General features: G+C 39.6%; 1 long non-coding RNA gene across 2 annotated transcripts; it reads left to right on the top strand.

Moving 5' to 3' along the window:
- On the top strand, nt 1-22905 carry LOC137845361 (uncharacterized). Of its 2 annotated transcripts, XR_011090183.1 has the most exons (4): nt 1-132; nt 3759-3912; nt 18154-18331; nt 18829-22905. It is a non-coding gene; the product is annotated as an uncharacterized lncRNA (long non-coding RNA). The 2 variants fall into 2 exon arrangements; XR_011090184.1 differs by lacking the exon at nt 3759-3912 and having other exon boundaries at nt 12-132.
- The last annotated feature ends 4790 nt before the right edge of the window (nt 22906-27695 follow it).

Below are 27695 nucleotides of genomic sequence, written 5' to 3'. Positions count from 1 at the left end.
GCAAGTAACAAGGAAGCCCTGGGGAGGAAACAAGCTGGCATATTCTAGTCAATCTGCACATGGTCAGGCCACCGGGACCTCTGTTAAGAAAGAAGACCCCCTGGCAACACCAGCTGAATGAGCTCTCAGCAGGTCAGAGCACAAGGTTTGCTCCCCGAGATAGACTCCTATATTAAGGGATCACACCATGCTTGTTGTTACGGGCAATGTTGTGTTATTCTGCTTTTATGTGTCGTCGTCGTCCCCCCCCCCCCCCCCAGGTTTTTATTCTGTGAAATGCAGTTTTAAGCTCTTTTTCTTTAGCATTCATACCTCATTCTTTTTAAGGTGATATAGGATAATTTAATCAAGCGGTCTCTAAAATAATAGGAAAGTTATGCTAATTTTTGGAGATTAAAATGTATCTCTTTTTTTTTTTGCTCATAAAGTAATGTGCTCTTACTTTATAAGTAACTTGCTCTTTTTTTTTTTTTTTATGGAGAGTTGGAATTGTTTCTTTAATACATTACAAGCTCATCCGGAAAGGATCACACAGTGAATCCCTTGAGCCAAGGTAATAGACGCTGCCCCATGCTAGCTCTGCAGCCTTTTATGCCTTTCAGTAAAAGCCTGAGTGGGAATGTATTTTTTGTAGGAGGAGTTAACAGAAGCCTAATAATTGGATTCAGAAGGAGCAGATACTGTTATGGTTGTTAATGAATGTTCATTCTTTAAAAGCCCTAAAGTTTCTGTTATTGCAGAGGCTACCTATGCTTTTATTTCTAGGCTCTGGGCTGCAGCACTAGACTGAAATTTAGGGCTCCTGTGTTTGCTGTTGCTTTCAGAATAGCCTTCATCCTTTACTTTGTTGCTTTATGCATCACTAGATATGAACTGGGGATAATAATATTCATCTAAGTTTAAGTGCTTTGATGTCAGCTGTTTAAAAAAGCAATACAAAACCTAGTGGTCTGGTGCTATTGTGGTCTGCCAAGGCTCCCAAGTTCTTCAGAGATTCATGCGTGTGCACTTCTTCCCCTATGTGGGACTGCTGTTTGCAGGAAGGTTTTTGTCTTGCTTTCCTCCTTCGGGATCAGGCCCCATTTCAGGTCCACAAGCTCCCAGAATAGCACAGCCCCATCGCTGCCACTGATGTTCAAAGGAGCGCTTGCTTTGGTCCCTGAGCGCTTCTGTGCTGCAGTACAAAAAGAGCTCAGTGCTGGCAAATATTGGACTTCAAAATGACCAAAAGCAACCCAAAGGTTCTGCATCCATTCTCTGTTTTACCCTTTGTATACAAAAAGCCCTACCAAGTGCCAGTTGCAAAGCAGTGCTTCATAGCCTGCAAGTGTACCCTGACTTTGCACAGTGAGAATGACTGCAATGAGGGCAAGGCACTGGAGAATAGCACCTACCAACGGTACTTTTAAATAACCCTCTGCTCTTTAGCCCCATGGGCACTATGGTTTTAACTTTATTTTGCTGTATGACATTAGGACTGTATCCTTAATTGTATGGTATGAATGCTCCAGTCTCCTATCAAACAAGATAACGTCTATTGTTCTCTTCTGGTCTTTTGTTTTATTTATTCCACAACTGTTAAAGGAGAGCTCATCACTCTGATGCTTATAGGGCTGTAGTAACACTTGTACCTTTTAATAAACAAACATTCATGGGAATGCTCAGGAGGACATCAAGGTAGGTTCCTGTGGTAAACAAGATGAAGAAGCCCTTAGTGACACTTGACTTCTAGCAGAATTTGTTGTAAAGCCTAATGATTTTCTTTGCCTGGGGTGGAACACAGAAAAATGATGAGAACAAGGGCAGGAATGTGCATTTTCTTCTGTGAAATGCATTCTAGGTCTGTGATAAGAATTAATCTGAAGATGAGACTAGCCTGCAAGCCTGGGTTTGCTGAACAAACGCAAAATTTGAAGGATGAGTCCAGATTCAGACCTAAGAGTGTGTGCATCCAGTGGTTAGAGTGCCAGGCTGAAGGACAGGCTGATACGTACTCATAATGGAGTGTGATCTTCATTCAAAGGCATTTATTTCTCGGTATTCTTATTTTTTATACTCGTTTGTGTTTCTCTGCAGACTATAAAATACTTTCCACAAGAGTGGAAAGTATTTTGTTGTTTTGTTGGCCGAGGGCTTAGCCCTATCCTGGCTGTGCTCTGTAAGCAACGCAATAATGAAAGCAACAAACATTAGTTCAGGTCCTCATTCTGTTTCTGATGAGAAAATAAATCTGTTAATTTTTTAGGTTGTTTTTGCTTATGGGAGGGGAGTGAGTAGATGGCAAGGCTTTCCCCTGATTGATCACTATCACTTTGTGGTCTTTTCAGAACATGGCATTGACTTCAGTTCTTGTTTTCCTGTGCTGCTGACCCAGGGTCAGCTTCTGGTGTCCTCTTTCTCACTGCTGCCCCTGTGTCTTTCCAGGAATGGAGCAATTTTGCTCTGGTGCAAGGGAAGAAAGGTTGATGGCCAGCTGGTGTTATTGCTTCTGTTTTCCCTAACCTCTTTTCCCTGCTGCAGAAGTGAAATAGATATAATCCTTTATGTTACGTGGTCTCAATTCATACTCAGCACTGAAGGGACCAGATAATGGAATTGGGAGTTTCTACCTGTAGGTCACAAGATCAAATTTGGCTCACAGTGGTAATGATCAAAACTGGCTGCAACTGAATGGCTCTTTCAGTATCCTGTGAGAAAAGAGAGTATTGGTTCAGCCAGATCCAATCCCTTTCTTTTTAAAGAAAATATACAGCATTTCAGTCTCAGGTGTCTCTTCTGTTTCAGTTAACTAAACTGGAGTTAAATTAGCTTTAAAGTTCATCAACTGAGTACCTTTCATGGGAACTGAACTTGTTCATGAAAGAAATGAAAATACAGTGTGAATTCAGATATGCGACTCTTGTAAATCAAGTGCAGTATTATGCACATTAGGGCTGTAATTTGGTATTTGTGGCAATTTCTGTACACACTCTTGAGATTTTCATGGGATTTTTTTAAAGCATTTTTGCATGCCTTAAGTCTTTTTTGCATTGCTGGAGTGTTATATAGAAGCATTGGCAGAAATTATAATCTTGCCCATTTATCCCTTTTAAAATTTTCACCTGCAAATTTTCCCATATTTACTAAATAATCATGGATCAGAAGATATTCATTTTAGATGACTCACCTTGATCAATAAATGTCTTGGTCTGTTTTAGTCCTTATTTACTTGAGGCGACCTACTCCAGTCAAGTCATCTTTGCGCATCAGGAAACGCAAAATTTTCACATTCCAGATTGCTGCTCCAGAAATAATGTCCAGGATTTTAGGAATGTGGGGCATGCTGAAGTGACTGCTGTAATAGTCAGACTTCATTTGGGTCAAGCAAAGCATTTGATTTACCAGGCTGCATAGATGATTTTGGCCAGTGACTTTGTGTTTTGTTTTGTGAGAGTAGTGCTGCCTATATTTTTTGTCATGGATGCAGTAATTTATCCTCATGGAAAGAGGAATTATTGGTGGCATTTTATCGATGACTCAGTTTTTCCTTGAAAGCCAATTTTGTCTGTAAATATTTGCTAGCACAATTTCAAGTTCAGGTTCCTAGGTGGCTTTTACAAGATTGACTTAGAGGACCCAATATATTAATGTTAAGCTAAGTTTTTTGAATACAGTGTATAATCCCTTACTCTTGTATTTATCTCACTGCTTATAGGCCCATCAAGTTTTCCATCCAGTTGCTCATGAATAAATAATATGACATGCTGTCTCCTCAACAGCTGCTTTCTGCTCCTTCATTCTGTCAGTGATGCAGAAAGTCACCGTGCATTTGCATATGAAATACCAGCTCCAAATCACATTCGTGCATCCTGGACAAATGCACAGGACAATAAATGAAACACCAAGGAATGCTTTCGGATGTCCGTGGGCCAGGTAACTTATTTGAATATGGCTCAGGTGGTGGCCTATGGAAATTTTTATTCGCATTCAGACTTGGTGCAAATTCAAGCATCCAGCAAGCCCCTGCCCTTTGGAACTATCCATTTGAGCATCAGCAACGTTTTATAGCTTGCCTGTCATAATGGAAACAGTTGGGGTCTAAACTGCTAGAAGATCATTGCACTTAAAACTGAGCACGTCTCGTGAATTGGAGTCATTGTGCAGAATAAAGAGGGCTGAGTGATAAATTTGTATATCGTAATTGTCTGTGTTATAGAAAGAATGTCTTTCAAATTTGTCTTTTCTGAATTCCTCTTATTGTTGTTTCTTCAGGGCATAAAAATCTTTGATGAAAGAAAGAAGAAAAAATAACAGCAAAACTATTTCTTTGTAATGACAGGAAATAGTTACATAAAACATGGGAACTTGAGAGATCTAAAAATCAAAAAAACCTCCCAACCACTAAACAGAAAGCCTAGAATAAAAAAATAAAAAATAAAAATAAAAAATAGATCTTCAGCCTACCAGGAAATATGCCCATGTCCTTCTCCACTGCAAGTCCTTGTGTGTCCAGTCCTGGTGTCCTGCATTGTCGTGTCTCCACCACTGTCCCATGTTGGCACAGCTGCGTGCCAACCCCAGTGCCCATTTTCCCTCTCTGTGGGGGGAACATTCGAGTCTCTGAGCATGAAAGGGTCTGAATTTCTCTCCAGTCTCATCCTGGATCTGGGCAACAGAAAAAGGGCTGCTGTGGCCAAGGGACCCGGCACGTAGCACATCTGGCTCGTGGTGCAGAGATTGCAGGACCTCTGGCAGTGTGGCTGTAATACAGGGTTGTGCTGTGCTGTAAATCTTTAAATAAATCAGGTCTTTAAATGTCAGAGAGATGCATAATACATAATAATCCATTACAATACTGCAGTAGGCACTGGGAGAAATTTAAGGAACATAAGCAGAATAATAGTTTTGTTGGCTAACTACTACAAACGAGGTAGGACTATGGTTGAGTGGCAAGAGTCTGCAAGAGAGAAGGCTCCAGCAATCAGGTGGCGTGTGTATTTACGTGGCTACAGCCCAAGGTGTATTTTGGCACATGAGAACAGGGTTAAGGTTGTTAGCGCAGCACAGAGGTTGTAGATTAGCGTGAAAAGTAAGATTGTAAGAACTATAGGAGGGAAGGAGTGAGGAAGGGCAAGCCCTGAGCAGTGGATCAAAACCACGAGTATTTGCCTGCAGCCTGTTGGGGTGTCCATTTGTGACCCCCTGGGGCTGTGCCCAGTTCTGAAATTCAACACAGTCACAGCCAAGGCATCCCACGTTCATGCACTGTGGAAATTCTTAATCTCATCATTTTTTATTTTCAGCTTATTTTAGATGTGAGATTTAGCATGATTTATTGTTGTCATTCTCCTGACTGGACGTAATCCAACACCTGAAGTCTTCTGAGCAGGGCAGGGTGTTAAAATGGCTGGATAGAATCAATGCATTCTTTTGATTGCCGTAATTTGTAAACGAATTAACTAAATCAAAAGATAAAAAGCTGACCTGGCAACAAGACTAAGTTGTTGGTGGATTTTTTTTCTTGATTTCTTTATTTTTTCTTCTAGATGGAGCCATACATTTGTTAGTATATAGGAACCAATAGCAAATCCTGAAACATCAGTTTGGTCAGTGGAAAGCAAAAATAGATGACAACTGAAAATCAAACCATGTTTTGGGAGAGTCCTAAGAAAAATGAGACAGCTTGCTTAAAAAATAAATCCTCAAACATATCCACAAGCAAAAAAATCATTTATCCTGTGAAAGCACACATTAGTGTTTTCTGAAGATCTAAAACTTAATCAGAAGCAGAAATTAGAGCTCTGTCTCTTACTCTCTGAGAGAACTTTTTGTACAATTCCACCCTGAAATAATCATCAGTACCTTCCAAAGTGCTGGTTTTCTTGGCCACTTTGAGTGCTGTGCTCTTTAAGGTCCTGGCCATGTATCCCAGTAGTAGCTGCTGAGTGCAAAGTATTTAGGAACATCTAGTCCCCAGCAAAGGAAAAAATTGACCATAATACTTGCTTATTTCTTGCAATTATTTTTGTCATGTTAAAAGTGGGAATTTTAATGCTTGAGTTTTGTTGAAGTGAAAATACGTGGACAGGTTTCCTTCATAGGTCGTGAAAATAATCTGTTTAAGTTTTCATGTGGCTGGTTGTCAGCTGTCATGTATTAGATGATGTCGTTTGGGAGATCTTCTTCCTGATAAGTTTAAGAATCTGAAAAGTGTGAGCATGGATTTATTTTGTTTTCTTTTAGATGCCACTAAAAACACCATCTTCTGTTTTAATATGATTTTCTTTTTTTATTGCAATTTTGTGTGTTTGCTTCTCTTTCCTTTCCACCTGTCATTTTTTTGCTTTGTCTTTCCCTACAGAATTCCTTTTGCTTTGCTGGCTTACATTGAAGTATGGTTCACTGAGGCCCCAGTGCCTTCTGGAACTACTTCAAGCAACATCATAAGCAAATCCATGTTTAATGAAGCATTTTACAAGACCAGTTTAAACCCACCTGCTAAAATAGCACATGGTTTACTTTAATATCATCTGTGGCTAAATAAAGGGATTTTTTTTTTTTGTTTTGTTTTATTTGTTTTGCTTTCAAACTATAATTTACAGCTGTTGGTAAGAGCAATTAAACTTGGTAAGAGGAATTAAACTTTAAATTCAATAAAATACATTGTGCTTTAGTTAAGTAGGGATTTGATGAGTATATATTAGTGTAAGTCCATCCGGAGGAACGAAGCCCAAATGGTAAGGGGGTATCCAATTACTTTTGTCTCCGCCAACAGACATGCTGCTCTAATTAAAAGTCTGCATGGAATATTTATAACCAAAAAGAAGAAGAAAACTCCCAACAGTAAGCCTGCCAAAAACAATGAGTGCGAAGTGGAAATCCTTCGAGTAAGGGAATCATAAACTTTGCTGTAATGCTCGTCTTTGTTTTCCCAGCTCTGAGGGCCTGAATGACAGTTTGGATAAAATATATATTGTGTTATTAAAAAATAAATGGTTGAGTTCACTGCAGAACTTACTAGACGAAACTGTGTCGCATTATGTAGGAGGTCAGAAGAGACTGTTGGATTGTTACGGATCTTAAAAAGTGCAAGAGCACTAACATAAGTAAGTCCATCATGAGAACTTGGTGGAGCTGATGGTGATGACAGGGGAACCATCCCAGATCTGCCTTCCCCCAGTAATCTCAAAAGACCTCTTATCATACTTTTTGTAGGTGGATATTGAAGGCATTGATGTCATTGTTCCCATGCTATAGATGTTTGGGGACATAATAAAATGAACTGGCTTGCATATAAGGGTCACTCATGGTAAATGCCAGAGCCAGAAACAAGCCCAGGCCTCTGGAATGCTGCTCTCTTTTCTTTTCCCTTCTTTTCTTTCCTGCCTTACATTTCCTGTACTTGGGTTGTTTCTGAGGTTTTATATGCACCCTGCTGGCATTCACAAATATCCTTCATAATGGCTCTTTTTTGTGAGGTATTGAGTCTGGCATGCTAAATAGCACTGAAATGAGCAGTTACTCAGCCCTGAGCTGCGCGCAGCAGCATATGGATTAATAATACTCCTCAAAGAGGTATCTGTAAAAGCTGTGGGTGATGAGCAGCTTGGAAGAAGAGTCCCTGTCGTCTCCCTATATAGGAAAATTGAACGCTTAAGTGTCTGGTTCCAAGAAACGGAAAGCCAAAATTTTATACGGTGTGACACAGTTCAGTATTTCTTTTCTACCAGTGATGATTCTAATTATGTGTTACACGGATCTAATTCTTGCAACGATTCTTTAATTTATTTTTTTCTCTCTTCTTTGTTCCTGGAGTACTTAGTGTAATATTATGCATACTCATATGGGGAAAAAAAAGAACAACACTAGGGTATGTGCCCCATAATTCATCCTTCTGTTGAGTGGAAAAGCAATGGGAGCTGTTCAGAGCAGACAGGAATATTCTGCTTCATTTATATCATCTTTATCTGAATGAATTTCACCTCATAAATCCTGTGAGGTCTCTTCGCTTTGCCTTTCCTTAATTTCGTTGCCTGAAACCGTCTCTCTGAAAACTGCTACTTACAGCACAGCGTGAGTTCAGGGAGAGAAGAGAAGAAGGGGTCTCGCCCTCTCTTGCCTCTTGCACTCATTTAGCATATTGCTTGAATAGGTGGGTTGGGAGCACGCTGGCAGCTGTTAAAATGAAGTGTTTGCATTCTCCAATCAATGATAGCCTTCTGCAGACCTGCTCCTATAATCCAAAAGAGAACAACAACCGAAACTCAGGTGCTTATGTGCCATCGGGGCTTTCTCATAAATCTTGCTGTGGAAATTCCTAACCTTCCAATGGCAGTGTTCGTCTCTCTGTTATCTATGCAGTGCTATTGGAAAGGCTTTTGTTCTACTAATCCACGTGTAGCTATTTAAAAACTCAGTTCTATAGAATGAATTTTATATAAACCTTTGCAGATTTTGATCTTTGCCAAAAATTCCTGTCAGTCTGATAAAGCTTTTATTTCACTTTTTTATTTTTTATTTTTTTTTGTAGTCCCTTGGTTTAGAGAGGCGTGTTAACTATTGGAGGCAAATTCAAATTTCCTGATATCAGAGAGTGTTGTTTATCATTTAATACATGTATACCTAATGTGTGATATTTTTAAATATAAGTATTTGAGCTAGGGCTCATAGTGATATTTGCTACAATAGACTGCATTGTGCAATGCTCCTGCAAGTATATCCTTCTGATATTTTTAGCAGCTTGGATAATACAACTACTCTGCTGTCCAGCAGTATAGCAATCAATGTCTTGTTTGCCAAAAAAAGGAACTGACCTACCTCAACTTCCCTTAATTGCAAAAAGGAATTTTTGAGCTGCCTCCCTGCGTTCCTCAAGGGCTGCATTTGGTTCTAATTTGACTAGGAGGGCACTGAGTACCCTGTGGCAAGTGGTCCAGGGCTGGTGGAGGGCATCAGGAGTCTTGCAGAGTCAAGCTCTTGTACAGGGGGATTCTTAAAGCTTCTGGATTGTTTTCAGCAGGTCTACAACTCTACGTGACATGGAAAAAGAAAAACAGTAGACTTAATAAATCAAAGGTTGGAAGAATAAAGAAATATTAAGTAGATAGGCATGTTTCTTTTCTTATTGTTTCAAGTTTCCACAATATTCTTGTGATCTTGGATGTTTTTTTTCATATGCAATAAATAGTGTCGAGTATTACAGGAAATATCTGACCATGTTTTTCCTTAAAGATTCCAAACATTTGGATTTTTTTTTCTCTAAAAATATTGTAGGGATTTAATAGCATAGTATAATTTTCTCATACTAAGGTTCAGCAAGGATGTGTTTGCAGTATGTTTTTCAGAGTAATGCTGATGTTGCTGTCAATATTGCATTTTCTGTTTTTTTTTTTTTTTTTTTTTTTTTGAGCATCACTCTAGGTTTCTTCAGAAGTATGATGCAGGAAAATGTACAAGTGCTTTTCTTTTTAACATAGACTTAAAGAAAAAAGGGAGGGGGGAGAGGGGCATGAGGGAAATAAAATTGTTTTTCAATGCAAAAATTATGATTTGATTACTGAGGAGGTTAGCTTGGCAGCAAAAAATACTTTGGAAAAAATAAAGGAAAAGCTTTAAAATATATTTCTTTCCATAGTAATTTTAAGGAGATAAGTTTTCTGAAGTGGATACAAGTCATTAAGCTGGAATTTGGATATGCATCATGAAATGCACATAATAGAATCTGTACGTGTGACAGAACTTTCTCCATCTCTAATGAAAGTTCATTACGGATCTTTGCATATTCTCCTCAACAAGGCCAACTCATTCTGCCCCAGTAGATCAATTAACTTTTCTCTGCCATCTGTTCAGCCAGCCATTAGTTCTGTCAACATCGCATCTTCTGGTGGCTTTCAACAACAGAAGGGCTTTCGGAAGCTGGGGGGAGGCAGGTGCCAGTGGTGTGCTGGAGTGTGCTTGCTGTACATGGTGAGAGCAGATGGGAAGACCTTGAGAAGAGAGCCTAGCGATGGTGCACAGCGATTCTGTTTGAAGGTTGTTCTTCATTCAATTAAATTATTGTTGCGTTTGATGTTCCTCATGCTTGCTGGCATAGCGTAAGTAACTCTGTCAGTGTATTGCCTCTGTTATACCCCTAGCAGAAGCCTGACTCTAGTTTTGTAAAAGCAATGTAATCGATCCCTATCCTTCCGTGAGCTTTGGGTCAGCCCATAGGAGACCAAGCGTGGGCCTACAGAATTACAGAAGGATGCTGAACTGGTGCTGGGGCCAGAAGCTCCCTCGCAGAACGCGGTGTCTCTTTTGGGAACGGACAAAAAGTTGATGGGATTGAGAACAAGAACATCTGATGGCTGCTGAGGCTTTTTGTAAATCTGGCTGCTGAGAGCTCTGCTCCAGGATACAGCGTGTACTTACACAGCTCTGGATGTAATTCTCGTCTCCCGATGTTACTGCAGAATGGAACATGGAAATGTAACTACAGAGGGTGCACTACAGGTTGCACGTGCCAGTGTTAAAAGACACCTGCAAATCCTTGGGTAGAAAGAGGAAGTTTCAAAAAATCGATTTTTTTGAGGGGTGCAGTGGTAGTTATTCAAAGTCTTATCTAAAGCCCGTTCAGATCTGTAACCCTCAGAGCACAAACCCTGTCCAGCTCTCCTTAGTAAGTCTATGACTGGTCACAGGTCACGGAGGCTCATCTCTCTTGAGATGTCTTTTTGGGCTGAAAGAAGAGTGTTTAGCAGCAGAAAGAACCAAGTTCTGAGTTTACTAATATCCAAGGCCTCTCTACGCTTCTATCTTAATGCCATTAATAAAGAATTAATAATAACAGAAAATCAAAAAAGCCTACAGCAAATACCTTCCTTTAAGAACAACTTGAACAAATAAATGAGGAAAGTTACATCTTTTTTTTTTTTCTTTTCTCATGACTGTTACCTAACTTGTTATTGCTCGGTAGACAGTGACTGCAGAATTACAGACCTCTGGCTTTCAGAATTTTTCTTTCATCTCTGCAGAAATGAATCAATATTAACAACATTATGGTTTAAAATAGTAATAATCTCTACTGAGTTCCTGTTTCCTTTGAGATAGATTATTTTCCCATACAAATGGTTACTCTGGGCCCTTTCTTGCTTGCCATTCCACACTCTGCACCTGGGTTCTTCAGTAAATCCTTCATTATATCAGATTTTACCTTATTTGTCAATATTGTAGCCAGCTGTTTGTGTCTCTGTGGTTAATGTCTTGTTGATGCTTCCCTCAGAATTTCCCATTTTCTAGGACTTATAAATTAGCTTTAAAAAGGGGGAAGAAACTCTCTAGCTGAAAATTCAGACCAGCATCAGAAATGAAAGTGCTTTAAAGATGTGTTAAGCTGCGCAGCAGCCTCTCAAGGGGAGAGATGGGAGCCCTTTTTCTTAAAATCTTTAAATGTTGCTCAGAACAAGTTCGGTATAAAGTACTGCAGGGAACAATCTACCATTGGCAGAGGAACTGCTTTGTATTTTATTTATATAGTAAGAGGAGTGAGGAGCAGGAAGACAAGAAACAGCACCAAGTAACAAGTTAACAAGTATTTATTGTGAGTGTAAATCATATGCTTGATATGAAGAGGGGACATGGTGTTACTAATAAAAATAGAATTGGGTGACCTAGATAAAGCTTATCACCTTTGTCTTCCAGGATATATCATCTGAAAATAGCCACAGAACTGGCGTGAATAGAAGACTGTGTTTGGGTACGTGGAGAAAAGAGCCACCTATAGCTTGGGATTCCCTTTTACAAAGACTTCACAGAAGCTACCTGTGCATAAATACTGGGCTACTTTTAATTCCTGAAGAGGTCGATTCTTGTTTCAGAAATAGTTTTCACATTCACTGCTTCCTCTCTGAAATGCGAGTGCTTCCTTTAACCTGAAGTGCAAGAACCTAAATTACAGAAATGGTTGGAAACTAATTAGGGATCAGAGGTGCCGCAGCGTTGGGAGCTCTGCAATTGCACAGTGCTTCCCTTTCAAACAGTGGCAATTGGCAGATGCAGCACAGAGATTTACATTCATTGCAGAGGAGTTTGGACTAAGCATTAATAGAAGGGGCCAGAGGAAGGAGGGCTGGGAGCACTCTGGTTTTACACCAGCTGTGCCAACACCAGCTCCTTACCCTCCTCGCAGTAGGGTAAAGGACATTGGCTGCGTGTTTACATTTTAACAATTTCTATATTCATGTCCTCTCTGCTTTTCTCCATAATGTTGTTTTAAATCTCAAAGTTTGTATATTTTTCTTTAAGAAAACACATCTGGCCTTTCAAAAAGGCAATACAAGCAAACTCCAGTGGGGAAACAATAGGCATAAGCTGCTGCTTGAAAAGAAATTGGATTCAAGGTTTAGGGGGAAGGACACGGTATTTTTTGGTTAATGATGAGTAAGGAATTTGACTTTCAACGTCTTAAACATTCTTAAACTTCTTAAAACTAATTTTCTGTAGGTATATAATGGTACGGGAGCCCTCGAGGCTGCCGTACCCCAGTAGATAGGTACCTGGTGTGGGCTCTAAGAGTGGACTGTAGTCCCAATTATCTCTTCCTCATTTCTTTGGTGAGCATAAACATGTCACTTTGACAGCATGCTCCTAGAACCCTTCCCTGGCTCCTTGTCACAAGGAAGCTGATGTGTAGACCTCTTCTACGAAACAATTTGATGTGTTATGATAAATGTTTAATAATTGGGTAAATATGAATCTGATAAGGTGTTTAGTGAATTTAAATCATATTGTTGAAGTTAATCCTTGAAGTATTAAACCGCAGTGAACAGAAGATACTTCACTTCTGAGTGGCAGCGTTCACATTGGCATTTCTTTGATGGTCATTAACTTAACTATTGCAATTAATTCACCTAAAATTTCCTGAGCATCCAGAGAATTCCTGAGCAAGATGCATGTAAAGGGGTGTCTGAGTATTTTTTCAAATTGGGTCTTTGTTTCCCAGTGCTTTCTTAAGCGAATGCTCAGACAATGCCCAACAGAAAACAGGCTGTTGTAAAAACAAAATTAGTGTCAAAAAGATGCTTCTGATTCTAGTTCCTTCAGTTTGATCAGGAGAATGAATAGATTATTAAGACTCAATATCCTTATATCATCTCCTGCCATCAGTAAGGAGAGGAAATAAGTATACAAATCACTAAATTGCTTCAAAGCTGCTTGGCAACTGCAAATTACAAAATTGATCATCCAACTCATTTATATTTCTTTCAAAGAAGAGAAGAGCAAAAAAAAAAAAAACACCAAACAGTTCAGGATTATCGCAAGGAATAAATCCTGTTTCAGGCTGTACTATAATAGCATCAGGACTTTGTCAGGAAAATAACAAAATTCAAAGCATGCAATAGTAGTATTAATAATGATAAAAAAAACTGCTGCACTTCCTTTCAGATTTGTCCTTTTTGCTTCCTCATCCCCAGAGCAGGCCTAAATGTGAATATAACTTAAACTTGGCTGGTTTTAACCATGAGTATTTTTATATCCAAACAGAGTATATGACACTATTTTATTACAATTTATTTTTTTCTTCTAACTGGTTTTAGTAACCTGGAACTGCAACAGAGGAAAACATCACATGTGTGAAGAGTTCATGGGTCATGCATATAAAACATGTCATACACTATTCCCTTTGTGTCTTTCCCTGGTCACAGTGTTCACTGTTTTTTATATCGCTGTTGTGTATATTTGGTGCTAGATAACGTTCTTCCAGAAAGGACCAACTTTGGTGACAGCAGCACTTAAAGCACTGTGTCCTTGATCGATATGTCAGGAATTGGATTAAAAGTAGGTAAACAGTGAAATCTCTGCTCTTTCACAATTGTTTGTGTTCTTAGAAATGCATTAGCTTTCTGGCAACACTATTACATCCTCTAACTCCCTGAAGAAGAATCCCATATAAATTGTGTGCTGATTTCAGTACATAACAAACATCAAAAAAAGGCAGTTTTGAGTCAGCTCATGCTAGTCTCTGTGGTTTCACGTTGCTGTCTTAGGCTACGTTTTTACTTGGTTAAAGCAGAAGTTGGATGTCATGACCTGTCTTGAGTACGCATAAAAAAAATTCAGTTGAAGAAGCTGTATTGCTATGTCTTCACACAATCTCACTATGGGTCTTTGCTAAGTCTTATTTTATCTGTGCAAATTTCTTTTCAAGGAAAGATATTTTTTTCCCCTGTACATGCACAGAAAAAGGAAAGGAAACTTTTCAAAACCTGCAGTGTTTCTGGAGACTCTGGCAGTATTAACTTTTTTTTTTTCCACTTTCGTTTCTATCTGCTTTCTGGTCTTACTGTTAAAATGGAGGCAGCAGTCCATGGTTTGATGCCCATGGTGCTTCAGCAAGGAGAAAGGATGAAGGTCCATGCAGTGGGATGGCCCAGCCTCTGTGGAAGCAGTTAGGTTTTTAGGTCCCATAAGAATGCCTTTAAGGCTTTTTTGTCTTTTGGCTTGTAAAATTCTCATTCTGTGTTTATAAGGGGATCAAGAGCCTTGTGACTGAAGCACAGGCAACCCTAAGTGCATTTGAAAGTTCCTCGGATGAGAAACTGAAGGAGGACAAGAGTGGAGATGGCTTTTAAAAAGTGATTATCTTGTACTGTATTGACAAGTTCTGATTAATGATTATGCTTCCTATAAAACACAGTGCTACAGGTAATGCTTCTTTAGCTATTTATTATATTTGCAATTGCAGCAGCTTTTTCTTTGTAAGTTATATTACTTCTTAAAGTATGGTAACACTGCGTAGTTCCAAAAGGTTATTGTTGCTGTGGATGTTATGATGGTAAATCCCCTAAAATAGGGTGTTCTAAGATTGTCAAATAGCTGAGTAGCTCCACATACACAAAAGGAAGATTTTGCTTGAATTTCCTCATTTAGATATGTGAAATTCCTCCTCGGCTCTCCTAATTGTGATGGAAGAACTTTGTGTATGGTGCAGAGAAAGGGAGAAGGTTGAAATGGGGCAGTGCTGCAGACAGGTCCCTTCTGCCACAGGCTCTGCGAGGGTCTTTGCATAAATCAGTTATCCTCAGATTGTTCCCATTCTCCGAATTCTCCTTGCAAAAAAGTGAAAGGATGTGAAAAGAAAGGAAAATCTTGAAATGGCCCTCCTCGTTTTGCACGGGTAGCAAGGTGAGACATAGAGACAGCAGAGGTGGGAGGTGACCTTTGGTTTCTAATTGCTCCTTTCTGTACCCAGAGGATCAGCTGTCCCTTCTGAAATGTGCCAAATGGTTTATTGATTATGCAGGTGTCTCAAAACTTGGTGTGCTGCAAGTTTCATATTTTAAGAGCTCTTGAAAATTGCTTGTTACTGGTATGTTGATTGCCAAGGGTATCTTGTCCATTCTTTAATAAACACAGAGAGGAGGAGCATTACATCCCAGCTCACTTTATCTCATCTGTCTTGTTACTGCTTGTCCCAAAAAATTCTTCCTCCAAAGTTAAACATTATGTGTTTATAGAAATACCTTTTGATACAGCAGATAGGCACCATCTACAGGCTATTAATGGCTTTTCAAAATAAACAATTTATCCAGGCAGTCAGCTCTTAGAGCTTGTTTGTGTTTGTTTTTATTTTTTTTTCCCTCTGTTTCTTTCCCACTTTCTTAAGAAACTTTTTACTTCTTAGTCATGAGCAAGGAATAATGGAACAACCAGTATTTTCTGCAATCAGTAAATAATGCAGAGCTCGGAGGGGGTAAATAGGAAAGCTATTGAGAGAAGTAAATGGAAATGAAAATGGAATTACATTGCTTTACAAGATGTAGATATACCAAAAGCAGCTTTAGACATACGAGGCAATAGTTTCTGTCATTTATATTTAGGTCTTAGGCTGGGTTGATGCTTTTTGCTTTGTTTCACCATTAACTCTTTATTAAGATCTCTGTCTGTCATGGGTTTCACTGTTATATATGTTTGCTAAACATCTCTGTGCAATGAAAAGAGCTTTTTATTAGGGTTTTTAAAATGAGCTGTCCTTTCACAGTGATGAGGCAGGATGCAGAATAGATGAGAAATACAATTAAAATACACAGGTTGTGCATCCTTGAAATATATTAAGCTGATGTATCCTGTCCATGCAATACACTTTAGGTGAGAAGAGAAAAGCAAAGATTTTAAGCAGCTGTTTTTCGCGGGGCTATCTAGACTACATCACTGACAGTAAATGATAATAGAATCATAGATATGTTCTAATTTCTTATATAAAGAAATTACAATATTATATGTTATTTCTAATATAAATATACCCTCTTTTAGTTTAAAGCCATTTCCCTTTGTCCTATCACTACCCACTCTGATAAAGAGTCCTTCACCCTTTAGGCACTGGAAATGATGCCTCCTTATGGGCTTTGTTTTCGGCAAGCCACTTAGGGAAAATTGTGTACTTTCCTACTTTGCAGAGATGTAAAACTGAGGCACAAAGTAATGATGTGTCTTGCCTGGAAATGCATTGGAAGTGGATGGCAGAGGTGTAGCATCCTGAGCTGTCAAATAATGATGTTTGTGCAACACTAAGGTTAAATGTTTGCTTGACTTGTAGCACAACAGCATGAATGGCCACCTAAAAGACCTGTTCCATTATCTCAAACTTGTATGTTCTTGCTGAAGACCCAAAGTTCATCTTGTATCCTGGGAGAAGAAATTTAGCCATCAGAGATGTCAGCTAAGGAAAGCTCCTATAACCATGGTGTACTTACCCCTCTGCCACTGTTTCGAAGAGGAACACAACAAAGGGTCAGAATTTGCCACTTAATGAGAAGGGTTTAAATAGTCAACACCCATTCATGTTCTCTCAGAAATAGCTCAGAACAGAAACACTACCACCAAAATGGAATTTGCTCTGGGCTTATCTTTTTATTGTGAGTTATAGGGATTCTGCCAGGTAAATGTTTGTGGACTCATACAGGTGCGAAGATTGCTGCTATCATCTTGATGACAAAAAAATATGGACTTTTATTCGTGCCTTCTGGGAGCCACAAGGTTAGGAAAATGACTTAAATTTTTTCTTCATTTCCCAGACTGTCTTTTATAGTGAGAAATACACACATCAGTCCTAGAAACACTGATGAGAACCCTGCCCTATCTCACTCCTCCAAGCGTAACAACTAGAAAAATGGACAGCTGAGCTAAAAGGGGAGGGAAGAACAACTAGCGGGGTGAGCTCAAAACATTTTTAGCTCTTCAAAATTGAGCCTGTGCTACGGGAATGGTTAGGGACTCAGTGAACCTGTCGTTTTCACCCAGTTTTTTTTTTTTTTTTATTTTTATTTTTTCTTGTTTGCCAGATCACATCCTCATCCTGTTCCTAAACCTCTTGGATGTTTTTGACAATTGCTTCCAGGTTGCTACATTTCCAAGTATGTAGAGACTGGGCACCCATCCACTTTGTAGCCGTCTGGCTCTGAGTTAGTTAGGAGTAAGTTTTGTTGGTGGATACACAATTAAGAAGTCAGGTCTATCAAAGATGTTTTCTCATCAGTCCCCACCCAGGGGCGGCACCCTGTGTTATGGATGAGTCCTGGCAAATTAGGCAGTGGTCATGGCAAAGGTTGCTCCCTCTGGTAACAGTATAACCTTGTATCTCCCATCCCAAACGTTTGCTAAATGCTATTTTTTTTTCTTTATGTTAATCTCAGATTGGTTTTACCTTGAGAAATTGAAGGCTGTGTAATAATTTTCAATTATCCGTAGAATAGTTGCAATCTAGCTAGATTTCATTACGTTTTGTATTTCTGTTGGCTGGGCTTTCATCCCTTCATCTTGCTCACAAGGAACTGACAAAATCTGTCAGAATACTTCCCCGTGTAGTATTAATCTTTGTCACTAGTTGGCAGCGACAATTCACTCTGAGCTCCCAGTGAGTGGGAGGAAGGATGGAAGGACATCATTCTGACACATAACAAATAATCATTTGGGGGGGAAGCAAAAAAAAAAAGTAATAATAATAAAAAAAATGCTTGGATTTCTTTCATTTCCATGCTTAAAACTAACTAAAACTAAGAGAGAACCTATTGCACATGGATCAGAGTGTAGGTCATGTATATTCAGAAAGCCTTTATCCCTTTTGGAGCCTCTTGCTACACAGCATTCTTCAAAGTATAAGAACAGCTTGCTTTCCTTGTTGTCCCCTTACCACAGAAGTGACAAGCAGCAGCGCACAAATCTAGGCCCAGAGCTGAGAACACAACCAGTGGTCCACGAGCCCAGGGAGGAGGAATCCTAATGCGATCTGCAGATGTTTCTTGCCTCGGATTTCACAGAGCTGACAAAGCATTTTGCTTAGTGAGAAGGAATCACCAGGTTGTGTTCTGCACAGGTCTGTAGCTAATGATTGGCTGGGTCTGTTTAACTGATGTTATTAATAGGTTATAGGAACGTGGGGACATTTAGTCTTTGTAGAGGATTTTATTTATGCACCTCATGAAGTATTGCATTGTTCTGTAAATTGCTGTCTCAGAGCCTGACTGTTTTGGAAGGTGATTTTTTTTTTTTGGTTTGTTTTAATTGACATAACATTGAAAAAATCTCAGAACAATGGCACCAATGGCACTAGAGAGCATCAGCTATTGCCTTAATAAATCATTTAGTATTTTGGGTGGAAAAAAGACCCAAAGGTTGCCATCTGAATGGAAGTATTAAGTGTGGGGAGTGTTTTTTGGGGGACGTCTTCATTATCTTGAAGTTTATCTTGGATCTAGGGGCAGGGGAGTTGTGCAGTGAAAATAAAAAGAAACTCTTGGGAAGAAGGTAATTACAGTTATTAAGCAGTTGGCTAATCTGTGCACTTCTACTGTGACGCTTTTGTCTTTGCAGTGTCTACCTGTCTCCCTGCTAATTAGTTGTTTAAGGCCTGAACCCTGGTCTCCCATTTGAAATCAGTTGAAATAGTCTCCTTGAATTGTACTATCAAGGTTTGATCCTGTAAGAGCCTTTGATTTATGGGGCTGCTACTGGTTTCAGCGAGCATTCTGCTGCCACAGAGCTTCCAAGAAGAGTCTCACACCGTGGCGGAGAGCTTGCATGTTAATTCTGTGGCATGTTTTGGTTTGCTTTTTAATTTTTATAATGAATGGCTGGAGTGTTGCTGTGCTCGTATAAAAGATAAGTACTGGGGTTAAAAACATAAAACAGGTCACTATCTCAAGAGCAACTAACCACTTCTGCGGGACCAATTTTGCAATATATTTAAAGAAACGTTATTTTCAAAAGACTAATAAATTGCAACAACATAATTGTGACAATACGAGAAGCATTAGCTTACCATCTTGGGCACTGACACAACGCTCTAGGTTCAGGAACTGTACAGCCTGGTTGACTCATCTCTGTAAGAATAGTAAGTGGGGTTATGTTCTTCATATGAGTGTTATATATATTTTTTTCTTCTTGAATGTTAGGAAAAATATTTTGCAAGCTCATAAAATTCTTTGAGAGTCCCTACCAGTAGAGCAGCAAGTGCCCAGCCTTTGTGCTCTGCAGAAAACATTCCTATGAATTCTAAAAAATGACAGTGGGGCAGAAAGAGGATTCTCAAATAAATAGGAATTTCACTGAAGTCAGTGAAGCCATGTTTCACAAGGCAGGGTTTCCTGTTGGATCCCTGGAAAATAGTTTCATTTAGTTGTAGGTATTTGTTTGTTTTTGGAGGTGGGGTTGAGGGTGTAATGTTGGTTTCAGAAATGTACATTCTGCTGCTGTAACTTTCCCAGATCTCTCTTTTAATTATCTGGCCCATGTGATCTCTCACATTCTAGACATCAGAGATTTTTCCTGGAATAAGGAAATACTAAAAAGTTATTTGTAGTCATTCAGTGTTTCCTCCCCTAATGGGTTCTGTGGCACTTAGCATGCACTTACCTCAGTTTTTATCTCACTGCCCATCGCCCTAGGATCTGAGCTCTTCCCATCAAAAGTAAAATCTCTTTCCCTGAAATACTGATGATGAGAATGGACAGGTTGTTTGCTTTAGACAAGCGATAAAAAGAAATCCAAGAAGGCAAAGCTAAATGAAGAGAAGGCAGTTGCATTTAGGAGAATTATTGCTCACAGAGCAAGTGGAAAAGATGGGCTTTGTATTTTAGTTCTGGAAGAGATAAGGACTTTCTCATTTGGCATAGTGTCACGGATTTTAAAGAGGGGGAGAGTCTGTCCATTTGGTGATGTAGCATAGCTGGTAGCATTTCTTCTGGTTGAGTCCATCGCGGTGATCTCTCTGAGAATCTCTGTTGGAGCAGTGAGGGTCTCACAGTCGTTTTGTTTTGTTTTTCTCTTGCTCTGAAGGCTTTGTTTTCATCTACTCTTCTGCTAGGAGCCAGGTGTCTGGGCAGGGCTTGGCCACCAAATGGCCATTCCCCAGGGAAGGAAGCCGCAGTCATGCTGGGAGCATCTCAGCAACAATCCTTGCTCGAGGTTTTAAAGGCTTCCATTTTCCTGGCCTTTGGATCCTATTCTTTCGTACCTGAGGGTACTGTAGGCTCCTATGGAATTTATGGAGCACTTCAAGCCCTTGGTTTAAAAGAGAAGCACCAGATATCACTTTGAAGACACCTATCAATCTTTCCGCTTGCGAGCCTAGTGTTTTTAGTATCTGCGGCTTCTCCTAATAATTTGTCAGCTTGTCCTCCCAACAGGTTCTGTAAGCTAAAGCTTTCCCTTAATCCACCCTTTTCAGTCGGAAGACTGAGGCACAGAGATACGGAGTTGCTTCTCCGAGGAGAATATCTGTGATAAAAGTGGCACTTGAACTCACGTCTCCTGTTACTTAGTCCATTGAATTTAACCAAGGCTGCTGCTTTAAACCAAGCCCTCTCTGACCTTTTCAAGAGATCTCAAAAGTTTACTTACCCCTGGGGGTGTTGTGAAGCTTAATTAATGTTTGTAAAGTGCCTTGAGTTCTTTGGATGAAAGTGCTTTGGATTATTAATATTAATAATAACAGATGAGCCCCTGAAACATTCTAGTACAGTAGAATGAATTAACGTGAAGCTAGCAATCAACAACAACAAATCAAACCAGTAATGCCATCATAGCCTTGGGCAATGCATACAGCTGGTGTTCTGATAGATGTGACAGATGAATCTGCTGATATTCTCTTCAGTCATTTCCATTGTAAATTAAACTGTCTCCCATGTCCTCATAACCGCAGCGTTTTAGCCAAAAGTCACCTGCAGCATTAACTTGCTTTTCTCAGTTGAGGCTTTTTTTTTTTTTTTTTTTTTTTTTTCCCATCATCTACAGGCCATATTTAGACAGGATACAAGATAATGCGTGACTTTTAGGGTATTTTCAGGGACACAGATAGGCTGTGGCTAATTAGACACCATTCTTACTGTGACCTTAGCCCATGTACCCCAAGACAGACTTACTCCTGCTGCGATGTTTTCACCACTGTTACATGGTATACACATTTTTTGGGGGGTGTTCCTTCTACAGGATTGTCAACAGGCAAACTGGACAAAAACAGTAACAGGAGAAGTGCAGGCACAGAGACTGGATGGTTCAGCCAGAGCCTTTCAGATTATCAGAAACAGCAGAATTTAGAGTCCCTGATCTGTGTCCTGCAGTCCAGGTACTAAACAATGGTGTTTCAGCATCCATGAGCATCTTTCATTGCACAGGAGTGTAAGAGCCCCACCATATGTGAGAGTGAAATCCACGCTGCCCTTTTCACATGAGTGGGTATCACACTGGTACAAAACAGCTGCTTGGTACTTGCATGATCATATTTTTCTTTGTCCTCCTCTCCTTCTATCATCAAAATGCAATGACACGAGATAAATTTTAGTGTATAAATTACAAGCTGAAAAGCTGCCATAACACCTCAGTAGATCATAACAAAAATCTGTTACATGGAAAAAGAAATGAGGAAGCCGTAGGGAAATTTTCTTCATAAAAAGTATGGTAAGGAACGTACATTATCTTGTATTATGGAACAAAGAGTTGGGCTAGTAAGAAAAGAGTATTAATGCTTTATGCAAGGTTTTTGAGCAGGGTTTGCTGCTAGAATTTGTAGTTCCTATAACAAAGAGCAGTCAGTATGACTGCAATTACTATTTGTCATAATGGAGAGTTTTCAGAAAATGCTTGAAAATTCAGGTGAAAACCTCATTTGTTGCTGGAACAAGTTAAAATTTCAAACTGGATGTGAACATCAGAATGTTCTGACATTGGATTTGTATGGGTGGGAAAGAAAAAAGGAACAGGGAAGGAGGGAATGTACTGAATTTCTCAGAGACCTGTTCACTAGGTTTATACATACAGATAGGAATCCAGAAACTTCATTCGAGAACTATTTTATTCTTTCATCTTGGCAACTTTTACTACCCTAAATGTAAATCATTTTTAGTTTAGCATGCCTGGAGTTTTGCAGGGGCTGACCCTGAATTGTACTGTTTAATTAAGATAACATGTATGCATCTGAAGTGATAACTGAAAATCTAATAATGGATGAAAAATTGTTTTTAACCTTCATGCCTCTTTTCTTCCCAACATTGCATATATTGACTCCGAATATAGTTACGAACGTTGCTCATTTTCTTTTAAAGAGCTGATTATCTCATTGACACAATTTTATATGGTTTTCCAATGTGATCATGCAAAATCACTGAGTACGTTCACCTGTGCATATATTATTAAGCTCCATCTGTGTGTGTGTGTCCTGGCCATAATTCTGTGCTGAATATGCTTAATGAATTTATTATAACCTGACAGAGCAAAACCAAAACAAACAAATAATAATAATAATAAAAAACTATGCCTTGATGTCTAATCTTTCTCCTCTGGTTGACGTACCACTAATTCTTGTGAAGGAGAGGAAGATGCTGCAACGTGGCATAAGCAACTGAAAAAGCACTGTTTTTGTATATATGGGAAGATTTTTAAAATATTATTATCTTCAAGTGGACAGGGCTGCTGCTCTGACTGTGTCAGGATTTAACACCATTTGTGAATCTCCTGCTCAGGTTCCTGAACCTGAGTTCTGCCTGGTGAGCTCCTCTCACAGCTGAGCCACCTCTTTGAACATACTTACACCCACGATACAGATACTGAAAACCATCCTGCACAATGTGCTCTAGGTGATCTTGCTCAGCAGGGGTGTTGGACAAGAAGATCTTTGTCGTTCTGGGAGGCACCTGCCTGGGGAGGTTGCACCCCCCTAGCCTGGATTTTTGCTCGGCGGGTGGGCACCGTTTCTCCAGCAGCAAACCCTTCCCACAACACAAATATCACAGAGCCTGCTCCTGGTCGCTCCCACACACCCAGAGCTGCCTTTGTAGGACAGAGGGAGGCGCTCCTGGCTCCCCCCAAGCCTCGTCGGCCGCCTTCGAGGGGGCTGTAGAGGCCTGCTGGCTCCCTCGAGTGGCCTCGATGCAGGAAGCCCTCCCCCTGCCCGCCGCCATTCCGCAGTGACCGCCAAATGGCGGCGCTTGTCCCTGTGCTGGTGGCATTGCCCAAGGCTTTCTCCTGCTCATCTGGACGACAGACGAAGCTTCCTTCTGAAGCAGGCAGAATGTGGCTCCTCTCTTCTTTCCTAACCATCGCTCAGGCTGTCCCAGAGGCTGGAAGCTGGGGTAAAACATCCTACAACTCCACACCCATCCCAGCTCTTCTGTGTGGCTCCTAGGATTAGGACTTAACAGCAGAAAATGTAAATCCTTAATGTGCTTTCCATCGTCATATAATTTGCTTGTTGACATGTTTAGTTGTTTATTTAATGAGCCAGGGCAAGCCCTCTGCTGATGTCTTTCACCACAAGCTGACTGGAAATAAAGCCGCTGAAGTGGTGTGGCGAGCTATTAAACCTGTAATTTTGGTAGAGGCCAGCTGGCCACAGAAGACACTGCTGGCAAGCAGCACAGATTTCTTAGTTTGATGTGATTTCCAACCTTCTCCTGAAATCCAGCATAGATAGGTAACCCATGATAGAGCATTTTATTTCCACAGCCTGAATTGATTTCATCTTTACGTACGCAGTATGTATGATTCTTGTTTTCATGTTATTTATTCCTTTCTTAGCTAAATTAATGTTTGGTAGCAAGCAGTCCTGTTTCTTGGTTGGATTCTTGTTTTTACTGGTTATGAATTCCCACTGATAACATTAAATCTTATGATCTTGGATATTTCCTTTCTTTTTTTTTTTTTTTTCCCTCTGGTAAGAATGACACTAGAGAATTTTCCTTTTCCCCCAGCTGTTCTGTTACAAACTGGTTCTATTATTTCTGCCCTTTAAATACCCCCAAATAACAAACTTTAGGAAACTAAAAATCAATGCTGATTAATTCTGATAATTTTAACTCTTATTACAGATACCTTTGGTCCTTGGTTGACTTTGGCATGCATGTCTTTGAATTTTAATTTAGTCAAACATATGCCTATTGATTAAATTGCAAATATGTGGCACCTCTTATTAAAGATAGCTGTGTCAATTTTTGCTTGGTTTTGTGATGTTCATTTAATTCATTTATATCTATTTTAGTCAAAATGTAAAGAATGCAGCACAGAAGAGACCAGAGTGTACCAAGTCAAATGTCTCGTCTGCAGAGGGGTGTAGGAACAGGATGGACAGGGTAAGTAAAGTATCAAGAATCACAGTCTTGCTGCAGGCACAACACAGCCCTGCCCCCCTATTTGAGCCACGAGAGAACCATCTCCCATCGCACTCCTCCCTGTCTGAGCTCCCCTGTTTGTCTTCTGAGCAGCTTTCTGCGCTTCCCATTATCTCACCAATTTTCACCCATTTCCTTATGCCCACGGTTACACTTCAGAAGAAGCAGTGAAAAGACTCCTCAGTTTTGTACTGAGTTTGCACAGTCTTTTTATCACATTACCCATCTAACATATCAGCTATTTTTTCCTTTTCTTATAATGTTTGTGATTCAAGGAAGTTTTTTTTTCCAAATGTACCTTACTTCAACCACAGCAATGGTTAGTTTTCTTTTCTTCTGCCGTATGAGTTGCTAGATTAGAATAAGATTCTCTATATTTTGATATTCTGTCACAGTATGCAAATTGGTTCTTTTTCCTTTGAGGTCATGCCAGTCTGTCCTTTCTGGATTTTTTTTTATTTTTTTATAAGGCAGTAAGCAAATTGGACACATGCTAGCACAAATGTTGGAATTCGCTTCAGTTATTAGCCATCATACAAACAAACTACAACAACTGCTCTTCCCAAAATGCTTAATATACGGGTTTATTTTCTCCAGATTTGTAAGATGTGTTTCATACGTATTCATTAAGTTTCCAGCTGGGGAGTTAAAAAGAAAAGCTGGTTCTTGAAGCATGAGTTAGCATTTCTAAAGATCAAATCCAGCCGTTTTTGGTATTTGAAACAGTTCTGAAGTCAGTCCCCTCTGCCCCTTAAAATGAGACTCCTTTTAAATCACCTTCTGGCAGCAATCCTAATTTCAGGTACTCAAATAATTACTCATGTAAAAAATATATTTGTGGTTTTGAAAGACATTATTTTAAATGATTTTGGACAATATAAATTAGCTTTTAGTAGTGTCATTCAGGATAATCAGGATGATTACATGAATATCCAGTGTTTTATATTTGAATACTAATAGCCTCAAACTCAGCAAAGGAGCTTCCACTGCATTATTGCCAAACAGTTTTTTCTTCATTTCTTACTGTTTGAAGTGCAGTAGAAAAAATAAAGTGGGCTAGGAAGTGTCTAAAGTCAGAAATGTATCCCAGCCCTTCCATTTTGTGGCAAATAATTGGGCCCTGAAGGAATTGGCTGTACAGTTGCTCTCCCAGCTGTAGTGTGTGTATGTTGGCTCAGTTTCTCACAGATGCCTCCCAGCAATACGTTTTGGCAGGAGCCCTAAGGACTTACACCTCAAAGGAGTGGGGAAAGTATGCCCTAAATTGAGGGCTCAAGCTAATACGATCCAGAGCCCCATCCAATGAAGACGTTCACAAGGGAACAAACTCCAAACGTTTTAGTGAATTCCATTTTATGCTCAGGAAGGTAAAGTCACTGACAAGTTTTTATTGTTCACCCTATCCAGCATCGGCGACATCTCACTCTTATTAGCCTTTAAACCTTTTAGACAAGCTGCTACTTCACTTTATTACACCCACACCAGTACAAGTAATGTATCCATGTAAGCAATATCCATTTGTTTTTTTTAGAATTGTTTGTTTCCAGAAAACCATATGCTGGTGTGTTTATACATCTTCAGTTTCAGCATCTCAGATTTAAAATGTAAGACAAAGAATTTTGTCTAAAACTCTGTCCTGCAGAATTAGTGGAAATGGAAGACTTACCAAGGTTTCACTGATTAAAACTTAGCTGGGGCACGGGGAAATCTTTCTCAAGTACTTACTAATTTAGGAATATACATCTCTGTTACAAAAGTGACATTGATGCTTAGGAGGCCAGAGGGATTGGATGGATAGTGTATATGGAGGTCAAAGAGTAGAGAACAACTGATGAAGAGACAACTCGTTGCTTTCAGAGTCAGCATACTATACTTGACTACTTTGGGCTTATTGGTTTAGGCATGGGAATGTTTGTATTCTGTTCCTTGTCCTCAAGCTCTGCTAACTCTGGGGCCCGGTTCCCTGGTTTGGAAGGTGACAGTAATTGCATTGCTCCCTGGCATAGCCGGTGTTGATCCTGATAGAGGGGCATGTGGATATTTATACAGATGGTCTGCATTTTTACTGGACCTTCAAGAGGTTTCAGTTTTCTTATTGCTCAAACTGTATTTGAAAATCATAAGGTAACTCTAGACAAATATCTCTGTGGTCAAAAGCAGAAATATCTTGCTCCTGTGTAAGGAACATCTGTTCTCTTCCATCTTAGCTTAGCATGAGAATCCACTAGACAGATTCAAAATGTAGGCCTGCTTTTTATGGTGAGCATTGTAATAAATGGTGAATGTTACTGTACGATCAGGTACTTTTACAAAGCTCTTTTCATGCAGTTCTTCCGTATTTTCAAATAACAACACCCAATTAAGCACTTGAATCAGTGCTGCCCTCAGCAGAGATGTAATTAAGCAGGTGTTTAAATCCCTCGTTAAATTATTCTCTTCTTTCCTAACCTACCATTACTATTCTGTCCAGAAAAATAACGCAATAGAAAGCAAATGAATCCTGAAGCCCTAGCTTCAGGCATATGAGGGTCAAACTGTATCAGCCATACAAATAGATCTATGGAATCCAGCTGGATCTAGGTGAAGCAGAGCGGATTTAAGTAGAGGCTGCTGGATAAAAGCAATGAATGGCAAAAAAAATAAATAAAATCACTTCTTCAGGAAGAAAAAGAGTTGAATGAAATAAAAATCCACTTCCAAAAGGGCTTTATGTAGCACTTTTCCCCACAAGTGGCTTGACTCCTGTAACTCAGAATGCACACAAAACGCAGACATGCCCTGGTCATAAAGAGAATAGGGAAACAAAGAGGTTGCTAATTCAATTACAAATGTTATAGATCAAGCTCTTTACTCTTTGTCCAAATGGAAACCTACGCTAAATAACATTATCATGAATCGGCTCAGCAATGTAATGGACTAAGACATCCAACAGATTGCCTGGTCTCTACTAGGTCTTGGAAACTGTTTCTCTTGTGGATACCTTTAACCAAGCCTCAATATACACTTCTTATAAAATAAACGTGATAAACTCACATCACCATTTTCATTATGTCCACTTAGCTAAAAGATGTGTGAACC

The sequence above is a fragment of the Anas acuta genome, chromosome 27, assembly GCF_963932015.1.
Source record: "Anas acuta chromosome 27, bAnaAcu1.1, whole genome shotgun sequence".
In the NCBI taxonomy this organism is placed as follows: domain Eukaryota; kingdom Metazoa; phylum Chordata; class Aves; order Anseriformes; family Anatidae; genus Anas; species Anas acuta.
Note: the sequence above shows the minus strand (reverse complement) of the source record. Positions and strands in the feature narration are given on the sequence as shown.